The sequence below is a fragment of the Crassostrea angulata genome, chromosome 8 (genome assembly GCF_025612915.1).
Source record: "Crassostrea angulata isolate pt1a10 chromosome 8, ASM2561291v2, whole genome shotgun sequence".
Lineage (NCBI taxonomy): Eukaryota > Metazoa > Mollusca > Bivalvia > Ostreida > Ostreidae > Magallana > Magallana angulata.
Window position 1 is genome coordinate 4,048,041 of NC_069118.1, and position 9,209 is coordinate 4,057,249.

Below are 9,209 nucleotides of genomic sequence, written 5' to 3' on the forward strand. Positions count from 1 at the left end.
ACAACGCTGCAAAAATTAAAGTCACCATTCATTTAATTTTATTAGATAAATTATCAAGCTGTGGTTTTGAATGCAGATTCGGTTGGATACATCCAAGTACTTAACCAATCTTTAAGTAAATCATAAATAGAGTTGTTGTAAGCAAAATTACTAATAAAATACTATTTTTATATAAATCACTTTTCGTTCATTCATTGGTTTTAAAGTAACACCTAACAAAAGGAGAAACACGTCACAAAATAAAGAGGTATAGATAACTGGAAATGTTTTGAATTAACTTTTTGTTTAAAATATAACAAAGATTACAATTAGTTACAGTTCAGAAAGGTGGAACGCAAATCACTTTTCGTTCATTCATTGGTTTTAAAGTAACACCTAAAAAAAAGGAGGAACACGTCACAAAATAAAGAGTTATAGATAACTGGAAATGTTTTGAATTAGCTTTTTGTTTAAAATATAACAAAGATTACATTTAGCTACAGTTCAGAAAAGAGAAACGCAAAACTTACGAAAAATATAGAAATTTAAATCATTCGAACTGTTTAAATTAATCTAAGGTGTGTTTACAATGTACTAGTTGTGTAACAAGTTTATACTTTAATATATATTTACATGTGGGGTCACAAAATATGGGGATTTGTCCCAAGTAAAGATAAAATGAGCATACGCACCGATATTTAGAACAACGTTTTCTGATGACAAACATAGCTTAATGTATATAAATGTAACATTATTCGTCCAGAATTTAGTCCAACCTATGAATACATGATCACAACCAAGATAACACGTTATTTTTAAACAAACGTTATTTTACATCTAAATTGCATTCAGTGAAATTATAGAACACAGAGAGTTTGACACTAAGTGGCGTGATCTATTCAAACAAAAAATGGCTTACAGCTACCTAACGTTGTTTTGGATATTCCATACACAATTTTTCCGGATTTACTTAAAAGAAAAGCAGACGAGACTCCCAATGCAGCAGCATGCATTTTCATAGATGATGATAATGAAAGATCCGTGCTAACGTGTGGGGAATTTTCAACAAGGCAACTACGTTTGCAGGAACACTAGTTCAGATGGGAGTAGAGAGAGGTGACATCGTCGGCTCAGTGGTAGAAATGTTCAAGAATGGCTTATTACTGATTTAGGAGTGCAGATGGCGGGTGGGTGCTCAGTGTGTTTGCCATACCAACAAAAGAGGGAAATCATGGTAGAATTGTTTCATGCAATTGTTAAGGTAAAGCTACTTATCATTGATACTTGTCAAAATGGACAGAACTGTCAAATTATCAGAAACATGCTTCACAAGAATTTAGCCTCTGCTAACAATGATCCCGCAGAAGTTGATAAATTACTTCAGATTATATTGTTTCGCCAACATAAGGCTTTACCATCATTACACAATGTTCAAAATTTGTGCTCAATAGAGATTGACGCAGTTCTTCCTAGAGTTGATCCAAAAGATAAGTCAATTATTCAACTGTCTTCGGGTACAACGGGTTTGCCAAAAGCAATACCACATTCGCATTACGCCATGGTTGTTAAAGCATATCACTCTTTCAAGATGTACCCAACAAATACCGAAAAAGAGATGCTCTACAAAACTTCGCCTTTCTGTTGGAGTGCGGGATATCCATATTGGGAAATCAGTACAGGTGGAATTCGAGTGACAATGACAAATGCATTTCATTCAATTTCAACGGCGGATGCAGCTTTGATTTCTTGCGAGATTATAGCAAGAGAAAAACCAACTCAAGCATTTTTTGTTCCATCCATACTAGATTTCATAATTAAAAGAATTTGCCATTGAAAGTCCCAAGAATTCTCACGTCAGGCACAATTGTTATTATTCAATCTTAGAAAGTATTGGTAAAGTGTGTGATGAATATCTCGTCGACTTAATTTCAACAGAGTTGGGATACAGTGCATCTGGATTATTCATAGCCGAAGATAAAACCAAGGAAAAACAAGGAATCCTTAGGTATCGATCAGTTCCTAGAGTAGAGATCAAAATCACTGATGAGGACGGATTTCTCCAACCGGTAGAGGTGATTCAAGTTTTTGGCCGAAAAATATATCCTGTTGAGATTGAAAATGTAATAAAAACAAAGAGCAATGTTATAGAAGCCATTGTAATGCCGATAAAGAATATGGAAACTGGAGACCAAGTTCCAGCTGCTGCCATAATTTATCGCCCCCGCAGTGAGGATTCAATGGAGATTATGCAGGACTTATGGTGGCATATCTCTGCCCCTTGTGTGCAAGTTATTTTTCTATTAATTATGTGGACATGCAAGATAGATATGTTGACATGCGAGATAATTATGTCAACATGCAACATAACTATGTTGACATGCAAGAAAACTGCAATCAAATAAGCGTTATAAAAAATCTCAAATATCGCCAACATGTGACATTCAAGATGCTAGATCCGCTACTTATTGATGTCAACATGCAACTCATTCATGTTAACATGCATTTTCTTTATGTCGTCATGCAAATTATTTATGTCGACATGCAACTTAGTTATGTTAACATGCAAGATAAATATGTTGACATGCAACATATCTATGTCGACATGCAACTTAGTTATACTGAAATACAACTTATAAGTTGTATATCAAACATATTTATCTCGCATGTAAACATAACTAAGTTGCATGTCAACATATTCATCTCGTATGTCAACATAAGTAAGTTGCATGTTGACATAAATAAGTTGCATGTTGGCATAAATAAGTTGCATGTCAGCATATTTATCTTGCATGTTAAGATAAATAAATTGCATGTCGACATAAAAAGGTAGCATCTAGCATCTTGGATGTCACAGGTGGGCGATATTTGAGAATTTTTGAGATTTTGTATAACTCTATTCTAATTGCAGTTTTCTTGCATGTCGACATAGTTATGTTGCATGTTGACATAACTATCTTGCATGTCAACATATTTATCTTGCATGTCGACATATTTGATAGAAAAATAACTTGCACATAAGGGGCAGAGATATGCCACCATAAGGACTACCTCCGAAAAGAATTAAAAATCACGCCAGAAAATCGGTTGCTTGAATATATGTATGTCCCACATATTATCATAAGTTTGAAAGAATTTCCACTGCTAGCAAATGGAAAGCCGAATTGCAACGAAGTACGGCAGATCATCCTCAAAAACGTTGATTGCAAAAAGTACGATTTTCCCACTATTCATTAGGATTTTTTTTTTTTGAAAAACATAGATATAAGATTATTTAATTAATTTTATCAGATTTTTTTTCATGTCCCGCCATGAAGTGATCTGTATATGTTATCATAGTTGACCTTTTTATAACAAGTTGTAGTATTCGAGACAGTTTATTTTAATATGAAAAGCTTATTTAACCTTTAAGATTAATTGCATAAGAATATCATTGACACATTATTGACATATTTTCAGTCTATGGACTTTAATCTTGCTAATCTCTAATCGTTAACGGTCTTTTCAATACTGATTTGTTGTTGATTTTGCTGTTGTTATTGTTTAAAATGATCTGTAAGATATTTTTTATGTATTCGTCTCCTTCATGTTTTAATACCTTGTTGTTTGATCAACGTTTACTTAAGTAATTGGTCTATAGGTAAAGGATTTTATGTTTTGCACTGGAGTTTGGTTTTATATGTTGCTGTTCTTTTAAATTATTGGTTATATTTATGTTTATATATATGCAATAAAATTCAAATTTCAAAGTTGAAATACAAAACTGATTGATATTTAGGTACTTTGCCTTTTTATGATAATCAATTTAGATTTCAAAGTCCATATTACCTGTAAATTAATTTGGCCTATCCAAATTAAAACATAAAACAAAATCAAAGCTGAATACCAAGGTTGGTCCAATGTCATTGATGCAATAAATAGTTAAAACGGGACGTAAAACGACAAATGTTTACGCTTAGTATTAAAAACAGTATCAAATAATATAATTTACTTTGTTCAGATTTTTAAATCCAAGATAAAGATAAGTATTCACTCTCAATACAGTACAATACTTTACAGCGTCCAAAAATAAACTCTATCATCGAAGCAAGCCTCTTTTATTGAAAGTTGTTGCATATAAAGCGATCTTGAAAATTTAATAAAATATGTATTCGTGGAGAACACAATTTAGTTAATTTATCAATAGTGAATAATCATTAAAAGGTGTATAATTTATAACAAAATATCCGAAACAATACTCATAGTCAATACGTATTCAAATAATGTTATTAAGGTCTTCCGTTTTCAACAGAAGACCTTGTACTGATTCTGTTGGTAATTCTTTTTATTCTTTTTTTTCTTCTAGACGTTTTTTAAAACTCAAATATCTTGCTTGTTTGTTGTCTTATAAAGTTCAAATTTTCAGAGCTTATTGGTAGTTACTATTTCTCAATATATAAGGAAAATCGTTGAAATCGACACTTCCGGTAGCGAGTTATTCCCCTTTTTCCCAAAAATATAGGCATTCTTGTGCACGCAAAGGCTCTGAAACCGCTCACAGCATGTGTTACAAAGTCACAAATCTTAAAAATAGAGAGTTTGAACGTTGTCCTCCGAGTTTTGTTTTTACAATTTTCCTCCTTTAAAGTTTCGAAAAATTAATTTGAATTTGTGTTTCAAAAAATGCTGATTTTTGGTTGTGTTTTTGTTATGTAGCTCTTTAGTTTAAAATTTTCTCTAAACACATATAGAACAAAATATGTGCAAAATATCAAGGGCTTTCACTTGACATCATTGAAAAAGGGTTGGCCCCTTAAATTATGGGTCTAGAGCCCTTAAAAGTCTTCGCTTTATAACTCAAAAATAGTTAATATTTCGCAATAGCTGTCGATAGAAAAGTTGTTCATTATTGTGTTATCAATGTCGTTACAAAATTATTTTGTACCGGTATTGCGTAATATGAGTGTAAAAAGCTTGTCTTGTTAACATGTACCTGTATGTCATTTGGCAAGTAAGCGAATCGTCTTCGTGCGCATAACGTACATAAATTAACAGCTGAAAGTGTACCAGTATATACGGGATGCTTTGATTCATTTGAAAAAGTGTCTAAAAAGTATACGTGTACATGTTTTTCTTACAGCCTTTTTTTTTTTACAGCCACCTCTGTTTAGGTCCTATAGTGGACAACCGTTAAGAAAAACAAAAACGAGAAAATATAAACGTTCTTTTTCTTATCTAGTGAGATACATAAACTACATTTAAAAGAAAAAAACTTCCATGAAATAGATTTGAGTCATTTCAAATCGACCTAAATTCTTAGCTGTGTGCGTCATTAAATAACCCATCTCGCCCGCGGCCGACAAAATCGATCGCCAAGATCGCGGCTGGACTACCTAGCGGTCAGCGGTTATCTAATACACAAGAATCGCGTCTGTCATATGTGATTTTATTTAGCCGCAAACACAAGAATCGTACACAATGACATTAAAGCTTACTCTTCTTAATTTGAATTAAACGATAGAGTGTCAATAAGAAATCGTTCTGTTTAATCATAAAAGCAATGCCATTCTCGAACTGAAGCAGTATCAGACAGATAGATCAACTGTGGGATTAAAGGGGGAAAAAACTTATATTAAGTAGAGTTTAGTTATTATACTGGAAACATTGTAAATCTTCCTGGGTTCTGAGCTCTCTATGTGTGTTTTACCTTTACGTAATTTATCCGATCCCTCCTCCGCGGCCGAGGAAATCGGCTGCACTACCTAGAGGTCAGCGGTTATCTAATAACAAGATATATATACAAGAACTGTTTCAATTTTATGTTCTTGAAGTTTGTTCACCTTCAATTTATTTAATTAAACATTAGAATGTGAATTGAGAAGCCCCTCTAAAAATTGATAAAAGCGATATTATTCCAAATCAGAAACATCATCAGACATAAATCAATAGTGAATTTGTAATTCTAAAATGCACTAAAAACTATACATGTACTAATAATGTTATAGATAAACAACGCAAAACCACAAAGATTAAACCTTAAAACGATAATCACCCCTAGAACATAGCCAAGGAGTTCCCGCGCGAGTGGACAAGTGATCCGCGGTAGCATTGTGTTCTTCTACATGTACTTTATCACACGTGCATGTTTATTGATATTTTGTATGATTCCAACTATTTGTTTATTCGAGATTTTGACCGGTACATGTAAGATTGACTTGTGTTTCAATTTAAGATTTATTTATTTACCCGCGAATATTTCCGCTAAATACTGCTGAGAGGTTTTTTAGATATCGTAGAAAGTAGTTGACGTCTTCATAAGGTTGCACATAAAATTAGAGAGAGAGAGAGAGGGAGAGAGAGAGAGAGAGAGCGCTCAAAATTGGAAGCATTATTTAGCCGAATTTAGAAAATGAAACAGTCCCCGAGCGTTCAAGGCAGGATAAAAAAAAATCAAATATCAAATTAACACATGCGGTAGAGGAAATTGCAACTTCTCTGGCCTTTCCGGCAAGTTTGGAAAAACACCTCGAATGTATTAACATCACCGGATGTTCGAATTTTATAAAAAATGGAGTCGCTTCCCATTAAAATAAGTATCGGCAAGAAGTCTTGTATGTCGTTTCTGTGTTATATTTATATTGATACCTTTAATGAAGTATAGCTCATATCTCAACAGATCATAAAATGTGTTGTAATTATATCAAGTTTTATAAAAAGGGGGGTGTCATGGACGCCTAGGTAATACATTCGAAGTGTTTTTCCGAGCTTGTCGGAAAGGCCCGAGAAGTTTCGATTGGCGGTAGAGGCTGACACGATAAAAGAATTGTCCAGAATTGAGGGATTTAGTGATTATTTTTAAAATGTTCACACGAGTTTTTAAACAAGATTTGTTTAGATTTTATCGGTTTCATGATCACAGTGCAAGGGCTTTATTATTTTTCAAAATGTGGCGAAGACCTATTTTTGGCGACTACTTAACATGTGTACATTTTTCTCCTCAATGTATGTCACTTTCCCACCCGTGTGTTTATTCGGTCAGTCTATGCTAAGTCAATCCGCTCCACGTGCGACCGAAAATCTCGTGTCGCGTCTGCCCACATAGCTCAGAATATTGCCCCCGGGCTGCAGATCAGCAATTGGTAAATGATTGAGTAACATTTGGACGGATGCTTTCACTGCAGCGGTCAATTGTTAAACAATAAGTGTCTAAATATTCGATGTCAATCAACCTCACATTAAAGGGGCGATATCGTAATCTGAGAATGTGGCTAAAAAAATAACCTGTTGAACACGCTAAACTTCTATAGTTATGAACAGAATAAAATATATATTATCAGAGACATAAATAACTTAATAAGTTATTCATGTCTCTGGTTTTATAAGTTAACAGTTTTAAGTCAAAGATTAAATAAAATTTGTACTCAGGATTAGAAGTAATGATATACGACTACGTTAAGCAATAAAGTCGGTCGATCGACATTAAATCATCAGAGTACTGCAAGTGTCGACTGCAAGTGTTTCTATTTCATGTAAAGATTCCTGATGACCGATGATGTGTCATGAACTTGACCCAGGGTCAGTTGCGCAAGTTCAAAGTCATATTAAACATGTGTCATATCTTGTATTAATGGAAATGAGTAAAAGCTAGATTTTGACATAAAGATTACTTGTGACCTGTAAATATACCCTGCCTTGTCTGACTCACTAAAGAAAAAGAACCATCCATTATTCTCTAATAGAGAAATACGTGAGTAATGACTTCTTTCTTAGCGGGGATATCATTTGTGAGCTTGCTAACAGTACCTTTTAGATGGTCCAGTGGGAGCAATGCCCCCTTTCTCTCAACCAATATTTCCCTTTAGTTAACGCTTAGAAAATTGATTTTTGGGTAATTTCCCCCACCGCCACATCCACACTTTTATTATAATTAAATTAATTATATACATGTACATAAATGATGTACTTTTTAAAGTTATCCTAAACTTGAAGTAAGTTAAACGAAGAACTTGCCTGGTATGAAAATACTACTTTCTTGATTTCTTGAACTTAATATTCTCATATTGATAATCCAGTATCATTAAAAACCATTTCCTTTCTCCTTATACTCGCCAGGTTCTGAAATACCTGTATCAATAACAGATCCACCAATCTCCACTTGACCTCCACATTTGCATACAATCTAAATAAACACCTACTTAGCAAAGATATGCCTTTATCTGTTGTGGTGGTGTGGTGAAATACTCAATCTAGAGGTTACATAGAAAACAGGCATGAATTAATTTTTTGGTCTCCGTTTGAAGAGTTCCAATCAATTTTCTAAAGCTCTAATTGGAAAGAAGAAATGGTCGTGTAAAGATGACATTTTATCAATACAGGATCTGTCAGGCTCTGACAAGTGTCAGGAGAAGGAGGTGTTTTAATCAGACTGATGGACAATCCTTTCGCGACACGAAGTTGCGACGGAAGACCTACTCGTTGCTTTGCAACGAGCTCGGCTCTAGTTCAAGATATTTTTGTTTTGATTTGGAAAACGCAAAATACTCCCTCTGTTTAACTCACAATGTACACATTACAGGTATCTTTGACTTCTCTAAGTATGTCAAACATCAACGTAACATATTAAGCCTGTAACACGATATCCGAACTATTTTACAACCTTCGCATTCTTTATACGATAACCTCTGTCCTACAGGTTGAATAAAGTCCATGGTCGATAAATGCATATTTATATTTCTGATAACATTTGAAAGCATATTGAGGGCACGCCTTGAATTAGCTGTTTAGTATCCTCAAGAAAGACCATTGCTCAGTCTGGTTTGGAGAATGTTTGCCTCAATTATGTATGACCATCCTTTTAGCTAGAGTATTAGTGATTTTCAAATTAAAATGTTAGAAATAATAAACTTTGAATAAAGATATGTTAACGTTAAAGTTATCAGTGTAAGAACTTGATACGTCAAAATATATGTATGTGTTTTTATAAAACACTGTGGCATTTGTTTTTGTTGCTATATACAGTCCTACGGTTTATAAAATATGAAGTGTTTCTTAGGTCGGTTAAGGCAAGGCTTTCATTTTATTTTTTCAGCGCACTTCTACTACACCGAATGGTACGGTTTCAAATGATAGGGTCTGTTTGTTAAGCATACGGCTCGTTACTTTTATATTTAGGTTAGTTTCTTACAATATATGAAATAGACAGTTGTGCTTTGATGGAATTATTTACTTATAATGGGTATAAGAATGTAGAATCA

The 9,209-nt window shown here is 33.7% G+C and overlaps 1 pseudogene; it reads left to right on the forward strand.

Moving 5' to 3' along the window:
* The first annotated feature begins 888 nt into the window (after window positions 1-888).
* On the forward strand, window positions 889-3,702 carry LOC128159184 (uncharacterized; annotated as a pseudogene).
* Window positions 3,703-9,209: the final 5,507 nt, after the last annotated feature.